Genomic DNA, 14,672 nt, shown 5'->3' with positions numbered 1-14,672 from the left:
TGTCTCGGTATTCTGAAAACGAGTTTCTGACACTGAGATGAATTTTGTTAGCATCTCCTCAAGGTTCGGCTTTTTCTCTTGTTGGTAGGGTGGTTGTTGGAAACTCGGAGGATGTTATGGCCTTTGATTTCCTTGACCGCCCCAAAAGAAATCGGGATGGTTCCTCCAACCAGCATTATAAGTGTTACTATACGGGTTATTTTGGGGTCTAGAGTTATTGTTACCCATATGTTGGACTTGTTCCTCCTCGATGCTAGGGTTGAAGGGTTGATATTCTGTGTATGCTCCTCCATTCGAATCGCACCTCATCACTAGATGTACCTGAGTAGAACCACACAAACAGTCAATCTTTTTATTTAAGAGTTCTATTCGGTTAGATAGTGTAGTAACTGCGTCGAGGTTGAAAACACCGGCTACTTTCGTCGGCTTTATTCTCATAACTTACCACTGATAGTTATTCAGTGACATCTCCTCAACAAATTCGTAAGCCGCCTCAGGTGTCTTATTATCGATAGTTCCTCCAGCGGCTGCATCAATCATCTACCGAGTCAAAGGATTCAGGCCATTATGAAACGTTTGAACTTGTAGCCAAAGCGGTAACCCATGGTGAGGGCATCTTCTCAAAAGGTCCTTGTATCTCTCCCATGGATCGTAGAATGTTTCTAAATCCATCTGCACAAAAGAAGAGATATCATTATGTAATTTGGCTATTTTAGCTGGTGGAAAATATTTTAATAAAAACTTTTCGGTCATTTGTTCCCAAGTAGTGATTGACCCTCGTGGTAACGAGTTCAAGCATTGTTTAGCCTTATTCCTTAACGAAAAGGGAAAAATCGAAAGTGAATGGCTTAATCAGAAACGCCATTAATTTTAAAGGTATCGCAAAATTCTAGGAAATTTGCCAAGTAAGCGTTGGGATCCTCGTCCTGCAAACCATCAAACTGAATAAACTGTTGTATCATTTGAATTGTGTTAGGTTTCAGTTCAAAATTATTTATAACAATAACAGGTCTAACTATACTTGACTCAGTTCCTGTTAAATTAGGTTTAACATAATCATACATAGTGCGTGGAGTAGAATTCTGATTCACTGGATCAGCAGCAATCGCAGGAGGTAGCGGATTTTCTTGGTTTTCAGCCATCTCCTCGGTTGTTGTTGAAGTATCGTCCTCTTGCTAGTCCTTCATGTATCTTAGGCTTTGCCTTATTTCCATCTGGTTTCTGCGAACTGTGCGGTCGATCTGACCGTCAAAAAGTAGTGGTCCTGAAGGGTTTCTTCTGGTCATAAACTAGAAAAACCTTTCAGAAGAAAATAAATGAAGAATTAGAAAATAAAATAAAAATTTAAATTGCAATAAAAGTAAAATGGCTAAAGTAATAAAAATTGAGTGTTCCTAATATTATAATTCCCCGGAAACGGTGCCAAAAACTTGATGCGTGATATTCGTAACAGGTATTAAAGATTTATAAATGAAACGTTCTTGAGACTAACTTATTATCACGATTAAGGCAAGTGTACCTATCGAATAGTAGTATAGTTCAGCAAGACCGGATTGTTGAACCCAAAGGAACTACGAGTACTAGTATTTACTTCCTTTTTATTATCTAGCCTAAAAATTAAGAGGTTTGGTTATCTAATCTAATTACTAACTAAGAATGCACAGAAAGAAAACTCGGGAAAATACTTTTGGGAAAATTCGATTGATTGAGACAATACCTAAGGAAAAATCCACCTAGACTTCAGTTGTTATTTGACTCTAAATTAGACAATTTATTCATTTGACTTGATCCGTAAAAATCCCTAAGTTATATTATTATCTCTCTCGAGACTAATAACGTCTAACCTTAGGTTGAATAATTGAAATCTCTTTCTAATTAACACCCTAGAATTGCATTAACTCAATCTATAGATTCTCTTATTAGGTTTCACCCTAATCCGGTAAAATCTTGTCACCCTATCTCTAGGTGCGCAATTAACTCCGCTTAATTATGAAAATTTTACTCTTAGACAGAGTCTATTCCTCCTCTGAATAAGAGCGTTAACTTGAATCAATATCCTGGAATATTAAAACAAGAATTAAGAACACATAATCAAGAACAAGTCAAATGTTTATCATACAATTCAGATAACAACAACAAGATCTATCTTAGGTTTCATTCCCCTTAGGTATTTAGGGGGTTTAGTTCATATTTATGAAAGAAAACATCTCAAAAGCATAAAGATAACAAAACATAAGAAAACCCAAAACTCCTGAAGGAACATGAAGGGAGATCTCCAGTCTTGATGATGAATCCGGCTCTTGAGATGGATCAATCGGCTTTCCCTGAGTAATTCCTTACTTCCCTACTCTGTGTCCCCTTCTTAAGTGCCTCATCAAGTGTTTAAATAGGCTTTTGAATGCCTAAGAGCCCTAAAAATTAGCCTTTTCTGAATAGGACTAAACTTGGGCTTGGCAGGGACATGCCCGTGTGTGATTACTCTAGCCCGTGGTCAAGGCTATTAAATAGGCACGGGCATGTGGTCCACCCGTGTAAGTCATGCTTCGATCCTGCCAAATTGACACGGCTGTGTGACACGCTCGTGTGAGAAAGTCCAGGCCGTGTTGTTTTCCCATGTGGGTCTATTTTCTCCGTTTTCGGCTCGTTTCTCGCTCTTTTTACTCTCCTATGCTCACTTAAGTATAAAACATGAAATTAAAGGATTAGGAGCATCGAATTCACCAAATCTAGGGAGAAATCATCCGTAAATGCGCTAAGCATGGGATAAAAATATGTATAAATTACGGTTTATCAATGTTATACATGAGTGTGCTTAGAAAGCATGTTGAGTAGGCTTAATTTTGTATAAGTTATGAGATATGATATGATCCGTAAAAGTATGTTTAGGTACTCATGCCTCTCAATTCATTTGATTTATAAGTATGTTAATATGATTATGCATGTGCATTGGGGTGGGTTTGATATGATGGAGGAAGTTTATTCTGGCATTTTTATTATAAATTATAGCAGTTAAACCACAATATGTGTCTGGCAGCTTAACTTTCTATTTATGAATGGCATACCACCACTTACTGATATGATTGGATGGATGGACTCATAAAGTCCTAATTAGTGTGATTGGTTGGTCGGAGATGGTGTGTAGCGGATAAAGGTAGGATTTGTTCTGATATGTTATATGTTTCTGAATTATGAAATTTTGTTTGGATAACTGCATTTATTTATGTTATAAGTAAAATTGTGTATGCGGGCCAAGCCACACACTAAAATTTTTACTCGTTTGTTTTTGACACTTTTTAGGTGAACTTTAGAATTAAGATCTGGCGGCGATTCCATAGCTTTGTTTCGACATTTTGTTTTTAAGTATGTTTGGATTTAATTTTTGACTTTACAGACATTTTGATTTGTTTTAGGACTTTAATTTTGGTCTGAAATTTATCTTGCAAACGTACTACTTATAACTGGCATTTTTAACAAGACATAATTGATGAAATATTAAGTTTTTACAAGTTAAGAACTCTAAGTGTTTTCCGCTGCAAGGTTCTGAAATTAAAAATGATGTTAAACGAATGGGTTTTTCTTAATCAAATCAGTAAAATAATGTTTTCGTCAAAGTGATGTCATACGTTTATCTGAATACTTATGTTTTTGATAGACTAATCAATTTTATTTATTCTTGATTTAAAATTAAGTTTTCAAGAAAATTAAAGGGCAATGTTGTACGTAACAATGCAACCTTCAAAATTTGACCGCAACGTCTAAATTGGGTTTGGGGTGTTACAGTATAAAATTAAAATGAATTAATACATTTAAAATTAAAATATTTATAACTTATAAAATTCAAAATTATTTGAATCTGTCGAAGTCTGCCTGACTCGATCCGAGCTCGAATCCAACAAAATTTGAGCACAAGAAAACCCTAGCCAGAAAAATCCGAGTCTATGAAAATTCCAGCCCGGAGTAAGCCTGATTCGATCCCGCCTGTTTGTTAGCTCTAACAATTACTCACTCAATTATTAGTGTGTTTTTGTTTTGGTTATTGAACTACAAAAAATTTTAATTTTGTAATTAACATTATCATTCGTTTCTATTTTGGTCATCCTAATTAATTTGTTAACATAAATGGTGAGGTGACCTTTTTTTATTTGCTATAGTCATCTTCTCCATAACAACCTCATTTTTTTGTCAAGATTTTGCCTATTATAGAGACGTGGTGGTTATACACATATAACAATATAGAGAGATAATTGTTGTAAACCAATTCCATCAAATGAAGAAAAAATTATGTTCGAAAAAGAATAAAAGTGAGAATTAAATCAACAAAATTAAAAGATGTATAGCACGTACATGCATTATTGCTTTTATGCATATTTTACTTTACATTTTTTCACATGACTAATTATAAAGTTCATAAATCTAACAAGTTCAATTAATCGGTCGGAGTTATAAAATTGAATTAATTAATTTATCATGAGTTATTAAGTTCAAGTAATAAATTTATAAGTTTATGATGTTTTAAATTTATAGTAGAATATTTGATTAAGGAACTTAATCTTGCATTGATATCTTTAATTCCACAAATTGAAGATTATTTCAATTAATAAAATATGATTAATAGCTTTTTTTTCATGTAAAATTTAAACATTTTATTGAAATAATATTTTAATTAAGATTATTTTTATTTAATAAATTACAATTAACAGGTTTGCTTATATGAAATAGTTATAATTTTACTTAAAAAATTTTGACAACATGTTATAGAGAACTAATTTAATAAAATATATATTTCATAACTAAGGTTGTTGCTTTTATATGTGAAAGTTGTTATAGAAGGTTAAAATAAATCATAAAAAATCAGTTGTATAAGAAACTTAGTTGTCATAGCAACATATCATTATAGGAGGTGGCTTTTATAGAGTGAACTGACTATATAATAACATAATTAGTCCTCAAAACATTCACATTCTATCAAATTCACCTTAATTCTAAATAATTCAATAAATTTAACCATCCGCATTTATAAATTCTATAAATTTAGTTCTCAAACACATGTTAAAGAAAAATAACAGCTGATATACCTAGCTCTATCATGAGTGTGACAAATTTAGGTTACTTGGTGCTTGTTAAAAACATTATCTTTTCATTCTTCTAAAGGCAATGACAAATGCAACAAATCATAATCCCATGAAGAACTTAACAAGCTTCTCTCCTAGGCACAGTACATCAAGATTTATAAGTATAAACCATAACATCCTCCGTATAAATTACACCAAAAAAGATTGTTATCTCAATTTTCGACAAATTTAACCAAATTCTCAATATTCAATTCACAATATATATAAAAGAAACATATAATAGCACTAAAATTAAGAACCCAGAGATGCAACAATAGCTTTGGTGGTGGGTCCAAAAAGACTCAATTTGTAACCACACAATTTTCATAAGTGTCGAAAAAATATGGTTCAAGGCGGGTAAAATACCAATAAAGGCCCATTTCCAACTTTTTTTTATAGAAATGGGCCGATTTCTTAATTATTTACTGGAATAGGCCGAAAACAGGGAAATCGTGTCCATGTCAGCGTGAAGTTAGGGTATTTACCAGCAAAGCACGTCCTTGAGGAAGCGTTTTGTCCACATCAACAGAAAACGCTTCCCTGAGGACGCGATTTGTGCTGATGTGGACAAAGCGCTTCCTCAGGGACGCGCTTTGCTCGTGTTTTTTATCTGTTGGGATTAGGGTTTTTTAGGGTTAGGGTTAGGGTTAGGGTAGGTTAGGGTTTTTATGGTTTAAGGTTATGGTTTTTAGGGTTTATGGTTTTTGTAAGGGTTTAGTTAATCAAATTAGGGTGTAAGATTAATTAATATAATTAGGGTGTAAGATTAATTAATTAAATTAAATATTAATTAAAAAATCAATTAAATTCGAGTTTAGGGTTAAGTAATTAAATTTGTGTTTAGGGTTGGAAAAAATATATGCAATATAAATTATGTATTAGTGTATTTAAAATAATTTTTTGGTTGTTTTTCTTCAGTAGTATCTGGAAAAAAAATTTTAAGAAGAAGTTTCTGAAGAAATAATATCCAAAACGCTTCAAGCAGGATGCACTGTTAGCAAAATTACTGAAAAATGCTCCTACGTGGACGCTTTTTTTCTATAGTGGTATCTAAAAAAATAATTTTGAGAAGACGTGTAATGCCCCAATTTTCGGGAATTCTGTGAATGTTGGCAAAATTTCATGCTTTGATTTTGTCATTTGTGAGTGAAATTATGAAATAGGATCTATGTGAAAATGTTTGAAAATGCTATAGGCTAATTTGTAGTGGCCAAATAAATAGTAGTGCAAAATAGGAGGATTTGCATGTCAAACCTCCCATTTTACATGAAGTGGCCAGCCATCATGTTGTTGTAGACAATATGAGCACTTGATATCCATAATTCATGGTACAAATTGATAATGGGTTAGGTAAATGTTCCATGATAATGGATTAGGTAAATATTCCATGATAATGGGTTAGGTAAATGTTCCATGATAATGGCTTAGGTAAATGTTCCATGATGGGCATTTCATGTCTTTTGTATTAAAGAATTAAATGGATGAAATATGAAATTTTATTAAAAGAAAAAGGGGTGAAAAGAACAAAGTTTTGTCCATCTTTGTTCATCATAGCTGAAAGTTAGAGAAGAGAAAGGAGAGGAGAAAGCTCTTGAATGTTCGGTCACTTGGGGAAGAAAATTGAAGGTAAGTTCATGATAGTTTGCTTCTATCTTGATGTTCATGAGTTCTTCTTGATTCTACCTTAACTCTTGAAGCATATTTTGGTTTTTAGTTGTGTTGTGAGCATTTAGTCATGAATTAAAATGAAGGAAATGGTTGTTGTTTCATGTTCTTTTGATGAAAAATGAAAGATAGGTGAAGTTGAGCCAAACAAATGAGCATGCATGTGCCTTAGATGCTAAGGGAAAAAATCGGCTAACATGTTATGCTTTAAAATGATGAAATGGAGATTATACTTAAGTAAAATCATAGATATGTGATGATTGATTGGTGATATACATGTTTAAATAACAAGCAAGCAAGTTAGGTGTGAAAGAGTGATTTGGTAATAAATCTGCTTGGGACAACAGCAGTAACGTGACTTTGGAAAATCACCATAAATTGTGGGAGATGAGTTAGAAGCTGCATAAATTATGTAATTAAAGATTAATGAGTCTAGTTTCAAATGGAATAAACTAGAACATATTTTTAATTCTTTACAATGAGAAATTTGATTTGTAATGAAGAGTGGTCAGATTAGTCAAACAGTGAAACATGGGAAACTTTAAGAAAAATCTGGTATTTATTGGCCATACCAAAAATTCTGAAAATTTTATAGATAGAAGATATATGAGTCTATTTTCAGGGAAAATTAACGGCACTTGATTTGGAGTTTCGTAGCTCCAGTTATAAATAGTTTAGTGACTGTTTCTCAGGAAGACAGCTTGCAGTGAAATTATGATTATGTGGTAAACATTGACAAAATTTGTTAATGAGTTGCTTATTGTTTTCTTATAAGCTTACTATGATCTGTAGGTGTGGTTGGCCGAATATTGTAAGGGGTTAATACGTAGTTTGTATTTTAATAGTTAGATTAACGTGTTAGTAATCCAATTGTAGGCGGTTCGTGTGTGGATCTCGTCAGCATATCGTCGCAAACAGGTGTGTAACTAACACCCTCTTTCTTAGTCTGGATCGGCAATAGTCGAAAAGCCGAAATGCCGAAAACTGGTATTTTGTAGATTTGCGAGTGTGCAAATGCTCGTGAGGTAAATCGATTAATGTTTTTGGTAAGCTGCAAAATTTGGACTGCAAAGTGCATGATTTCTGTGCCCTCGATATTTTTGGGCTTAATGGGCCAAAATTGGAATGATGGGCCAACGGGCCCAATTCGGTAAGAACACTCGGTACGTGATTCTGTTAGTACGTGAAAAGTAGGAATATGCATGAAAAGCCCTAAAATAGATAAATTACTGAAATACCTTTAAAAGTGGAAAATTTACAGTTTTACCCCTAGTAGATAAATTATCAAAATACCCCTAGGGTTAAATTGACCTAAATGCATGTTTGACTGTTGTTATTTACTGCATGCCATGTTGTTATTATCTGATGCATGGGATTGGGATATTGACGGAGGAAGTACTGAAAGTGGCTTGTCCACGTACTGGAGGCTTTGCCTCAATTTACTGTTAACTGAGCAGCAAGGCTGCAACTGTGGAGTGTTGGGCTGGGTGGGTTGATCTATTCCCCACATGGAGTGTAGGGCTGGTACGGGTGGAGTGTAGTGGTTGGTGGGTTGAGTAGTCTCCCCAAATGGGCTTGCATATGTTATTGATGTTGCATGTATTTTGAAATGGGCCTATGGGCCATACTGTTATCTGAATAAGGGGCTAAGGCCCAGTTTATTGTAATCTGAAAAGGGCTCTGGTCCAGTACCACTGTTACCTGAATGGGCTTAGGCCCAATATACTTGAGCTGACTTGGGCTTTGAATGGGTTTTCCTTACACACTGAGTTTCCTCAAACTCACCCTTTTTATTTTCATCCACGCAGGTAATCCCCAACCATAGTGGGCTTGGAGCTGTGAGGGAATTCGGAGTGGCCACCCGTTTTGAAAGTTTGGTTTTCTTCTGGTGAACTGGACATCCTATTATTTACGTTGAGGTTTGGGTTTTTAAATGTAATAAGGCCGCTTAATAATTTTTGATGGTTTTAATATGTGTTACTAAGATAGGTATTACTTATTTTAATTGTTGAAATTGGATAGCTTTAGGGCACGTTTTCAAAAAAAAACAACAATTGATTTCAAAATAACACGACAACAAGAAAAGCTTCCGCAATGAAAGTATTTTCCAAAATTAATCACTTTTCCTAAAAATGACTTAATCAAATCGGTTTCCTAGAAATATCCATGACGTTAAGGTGTGGCAATGGCGGTATGCATGTCTAGGATTGGATCCGAAGGGAGCTTGGTACTTAAGCAGTCCGACGGACTCACTACCTCTTTTCCGGTTTCCTACCTGGTGCACAGCTTCCATTCATTTTAACCTATAATGAAATTATCTTTTAAAACACTAAGTAAGTTTTTCCGGATCAACAATATAAAATGTTTTGAATGCTTCGATGTGGCATGTCGAATCCGACCATAACGTCTGGGCCGGTTTTGGGGTGTTACAAGACGTTTCTGAAAAAATAGTGTAAAAAACGCTTTAAGCAGGATGCACTGTCAGCAAAAGTACTGAAAAAAGCTCCCACGTGGACACTCTTTTGATATAGTGCTATCTGAAAAAATAATTGTGAGATGACCTTTCTGAACAAATAGTGTCAAAAACGCTTCATGCAGTATGCACTTTCAGCAAAATTACTGAAAAAAGCTCCCACGTGGATGCTCTTTTTCTACAGTAGTTCTATTTGGCCTTAGACTATAAATGAGCCAAATTTCATTCTCAAGCTGCATAAGTTACAGCAAGAGAAACTGAGGTTAAAATAGAATAAAAACTGAAGATGAGTGGACGTATTAGTGCTATTATTTACTATGATGGTAAGGTCCATGACACCGAGAACGGTGTTATTTTTTTTCGGAGAACACAGCACGACTGGGTTTTAACCAAAACATAGATTTGACAGAACTTCGAAAAAGAATTACGCATAAAATCTTCAGAATGGTGCCAATAAAAGTTTTGACTATTAAGCATCGATTTTGTGCTTCGGTTGATCCCGTGAGATATGACTCATTCGACATCAAAGGTCCTCGTAGCTTAGAGGCAATGGTGGAGACTCATTTTGCTAGTGGATCACCTTACCTCGAGTTATATGTACAATTTGCATCGCCAAATGATGCATTTGTGACTTCAACATCTACTGCTATTCAAGAGGAATACACGACCTCTGCCCGAGACTCTGCTGGTGGGTGGCAAAACATGGAATCGTCCTTGTTTTTTAACAATATGGAATACACAACCCCTGGCCGAGACTCCGTTAGTGCATGGGACATGCACATCGGTGGGTCAACGTTTGATACTGAAAATACATACTGGGGAACGACATCAACTACTAGTGGTTGGTAATCAACATCTGATTGGGGACGTTATGAAATGTCCACAAGAAGGGACTATTTACTCCCAACGACATCCACCAGTGAGGGAACCTCGTTCGTTACAGATGATAGTGGATCAGATGATGAGTCCGATATGAATCCACCTCGAGAGCCCCGGCTCGATGGTGCAGAAGTTGCATTATTTTCTGAACCGGAGCCTATTCCAACCATACCTAAAGATGTTGAAGGTGGTTTAAATGAAGAAGAATAAGATCCACGATTCAGGGCGTACTCACCTCCAGCCCACATGCATAATGTTGATCTATCTTAAGATGATGCGTTAGAGTTTCCAGATCTACCACACAAAAGGCGTGACCGTACAAGTTCATCATTGGGTTCGGGTGAACTGGAGTTTTTAAGGTGTTTTCCAATAAAGATAGTTTTCTTGGTGCATTGAAACAACATAGCATTATAAACGGGGTTAACTACAACGTGGTTAAATCCAAAACCAATAAGTTTGAGGCCAAGTGTGCAGTGAAAGACAACACATGTTCATGAAAAATTATGGCCTCGTTGAGGAAAAAGACAAGCTTGTGGGAGATTAAAAAGTACAAAGGTCCACATACATGTGTTGGCGGTACAGTTTCACTAAACTTCTAGGGTTTCTGAATAATATTGTTATTACGTAATGTTGCATTATTTAACGTACTTTGTTTACAGGTGTTTTACAAGATCATCCAAAGATGGATTTAGATATGTTAGCTAACTTCATACTACCGACGGTGAAGGTAGATCCCAGGACTTTAGTGCCAGTCTTAATTGCCAATATTCATAGCCAATTGAGGTACACACCCTCTTACCGCAAAGCTTGGATAGCTAAGAAAAAGGTATTGGAAAAGATGTATGGTGGGTCGGATGCTTCATCTAATGAAGTGTGGCAGTGGTGTCAGGTGCTGGAGAGATATGTCCCAGGTTGCATAACGGACCTTGAAACGACACCTGCGTACTACAACGACCGATTGCTCCGTGGATGCCAAGTGTTCAAGCGTCTATTCTGGAGCTTTAAGCAATGCCGAGACACATTTCTATACTGCAAGGCGTTGGTAAAAATTGATGATACATTTATGTATGGTAGATATACCCATCAACTACTGCTAGCTGTGGCACAAGATGGCAACGGGAGAATCCTTCCAATTGCATTTGCAATAACACTGGGAGAGTCAGCTGATGATTGGGAATTCTTTCTTTCTAGACTAAGGAGGCATGTCTGCCCCCAACCTGATATCTGTGTTATATCGGATCGGGGCACCAGAATACTAGCCCCAATTGAGCTTCAGGGTAGCCTATGGTATCGCATACACCATCGGTATTGCCTAAGACACGTTGCATCAAACTATTATGGGCAATTTCGATCTACAAGTGAACGATGACAAGTGACCAGCATGGGTATTTAATTTTTACTAATATAATTTCTTTTGTAATATTTAATTTATTCTGAATGGAATAGTGGTATGTAATTTTACTATCATCTTATATTCGCAGGGTATGAGATAAATAAGGACCATTTTCATGAGATGTTGGCGGTTTTGCGTTCAGTTAATAAAGAAGGCCATAACTACCTCTGTAACATACCTTTCGAACAGTGGACACAAGCATACGACAACGGCCTACGATATGGTCAAATAACCTTGAACTTGGTTGAATGCATAAATTTTGTTCTAAAAGGAACGCGTCATTTGCCAATAACATCGGTGGTGCGAGAGACGTATTTTCGTTTAGCAGCACTATTTTCGAAGTAAGTAGTGAGGTATAAAGGCGAAATGCAGGGAGGCCATGTATGGTACGCGAAGGTATTGCAAGAAATTAACAAGGCGAAGGCTCAGGCCAACACCATGCACACAGTGTGTCACGATCACGACAACCTATGGTTTCATGTGACAGAGTTTGACAGACCGAACCAAGATATTGTTGGCGGGCAATATCGTGTACACTTGACAAATAGGACCTGGGACTGTGGGAGGTTTGATGCACTTCGTTATCCATGCGCTCATGTAATTGCAGCTTGTCAAAATCTTCGTCTGGATCCCATGAGCTATGTCGACGAAGTGTACAATATATAATACATGTACAACGTGTGGAGACACGTATTCCCACCGGTCCCAGATGACCATAAATGGTCGTCTGTATCGCTTGCTCTGTTTAAGTTGTTATCGGATAAAGATTTACGTCGTAAACCAAAGGGTCGACCTTGCTCAACTAGAATACGTAACAATATGGATATTCGAGAAACAACCAACCAACAAAAGTTGTGCGGATGGTGTAGGAACCTAGGCCATACAACTAGGGAGAACCAACAATATGGATATTCGAAATAGCTGATAGTTGTTGTAATAAAATTATGTTGCATTATTTACATTTTATTAAAATGATGGAAAACATTAAAAATATTTCCTTATTCAAAACAACTTTTATTCTATTACAAATATAAAAGAGTAAATTATAATTAAAATACTAAAAACAACTTTTATTTTATTACAAATATAAAAGATTAAATTATAATTAAAATATTAAAAAAAACTTTTATTTTATTAAATGAAAGAATATAAAAAAGTTTATACAAGTATATTAAAAAAATCAATGTTGGTGTCGGTCGGAATCAGTGCCACATAGGGGTCATCGACAGTTACACACTGGATTCCTCTTGGTTCAGGTTCCGGAGAGGGTTCTGGTTGCTCTGGTGGGGATTGTGGTTCATCCGACTGGAGATCTAATTGTGGGTGTTGGGAGGATGAGCCACCTTGATAGAATAATGACTGCGGAGGTGTTTGCATTACCCATGGCGGAGGTGTTTGAATCCCATAAGGCGATGGGGATTGGTAAAAAGAAGAACTCCCCGACGACGTCTCGTACGACGACGGCCTATAGATTGGAGGTTGATTCGGAGTAATTGGGAACAAAGATGAACTGGGCCATGCATTCTAACCTGCCATAAGATTGGAAAAAGGAAACATATAAGGGTTAGGATATATATAAGGGCTAGGATACGCACCTGGCATAATCTGAATAGGCTGTGATATGGGTGTCGTCGGTTGAAGTGTTAGGCCCGGTGAATGTGTGGGCACTATTGATGGGCCAGCTGATTGTATGGGCATTGTTGATGGGCTCGGGTCGTTATCCCTTCTTTTTGGATTTAAAGGGTCTTGTCGTTCCCTTTAGACACGAATTTGTCGTCGCCTCTCTTCTTCGGAAAGTGAATATGGCTTCCCATTGATCCTAAACCATGGCATGTATTCCGGCACGCATGCTAATTCAGGAACGATGATCGGTTCTTGAGTAGGTATATAATCATACCGATTCTCCCACATTTTGATATATGCTGAGTGGAATCTCGGCCAATCGTATGCAATTGCCGTAAGTCCATTTTGTGCTCATCATCGAGCACCTCAAGTGGCACAGGAATCGGTTGTCGAAAGCCAAATTGCCGCAATACTCGATCTGAATGGTGCATCTCCACGATAGCATAGTTGACCAACCTTCACGTGCCAAACGTTCAGATTTTGAAATAATTCATCCAGAATTACTACCCGAATTGCCGGATCCTCGTATGGTGTCCATTGAAACTATATGAATATAATAAAAATATTAGTTGTATACATAATACTAAATACTAAATACTAAATACTAAATATTAAATACTAAATATGAGATAATTATTTTATTATCTATATATATTTTATTTAAAACTTACTTGTGCTTCCGACCGTTGGTCTAATAGAAGCTGTATATCTTCAAGAGATGTAGGTATTCCAACATAACTCGCCGAATGGTTCCACCTAATTAAATAAATTTTTAGCATACAATTATATTTTAAATCTTCGTAATAATTGTAAAATCTAATTTAAAATTTACCTCGTTATAAGTGGGAATGTATATGGCTGGTCTACTCGATGACGTAAAAATGAAAAGCGAAACCGTGCCTATGATTGCAGTAGTGTTAGGCAACCTCCTATTTTGGCTTTGTTCGGTCGCGTCGCCCGGCACATCTCCCGGTACAATGTTGCTAACATGGCAGACCCCCAACTAAGTTCACCAGCTGCTCTAAAATCAACGAGTTTCAGCAGCCATATTAGATGTACGCGATTTCGTGACAAGTTCGGCATTAGATAACCTCTGATCATCTCAAGAATGTATGCCCGAGCATATCGTATTCTTTCTAGTTCAGTCGAATCATTATCCAGCTCCGGAAATGTGTCTCGTAACCAGCCCATCTCAATCCGACCTCCGTTGATATTGTCCAGAATAGCACCCAAAAGCTCGTAACATACGACGCCCCAATCAGCAAAATAAGCAGACCTAGTGACCGCGTACCCATCCACCGGCAATCCTAATTGCAACTCCACATCTTCCAAAGTGATAGTACACTCTCCGCATGGAAGATGGAAAGTGTGCGTCTCGGGTCTCCACCTCTCTATCAATACATTGATTAGTTTCAGGTCCAATTTGCACCCCGGCCTATCGTGGCCACGTGCCAAAAACCCGCGTCCTGCAGGTAACCCTCTATCAACGGTGATGGAGGACCAGACATATTACAAATATAGCATTGCA

The 14,672-nt window shown here is 36.6% G+C and overlaps 1 non-coding gene across 1 annotated transcript; it reads left to right on the top strand.

The window, feature by feature from the left end:
• The first annotated feature begins 598 nt into the window (after positions 1-598).
• Positions 599-704, top strand: LOC121204192 (small nucleolar RNA R71). The gene has a single exon (XR_005899121.1). It is a non-coding gene; the product is annotated as a small nucleolar RNA R71 (small nucleolar RNA).
• The last annotated feature ends 13,968 nt before the right edge of the window (positions 705-14,672 follow it).

This window comes from Gossypium hirsutum, chromosome A07 (genome assembly GCF_007990345.1).
Source record: "Gossypium hirsutum isolate 1008001.06 chromosome A07, Gossypium_hirsutum_v2.1, whole genome shotgun sequence".
Taxonomy (NCBI): domain Eukaryota; kingdom Viridiplantae; phylum Streptophyta; class Magnoliopsida; order Malvales; family Malvaceae; genus Gossypium; species Gossypium hirsutum.
The sequence above is the reverse complement of the archived record's forward strand: the minus strand, read 5'-3'. Positions and strand labels throughout refer to the sequence as shown.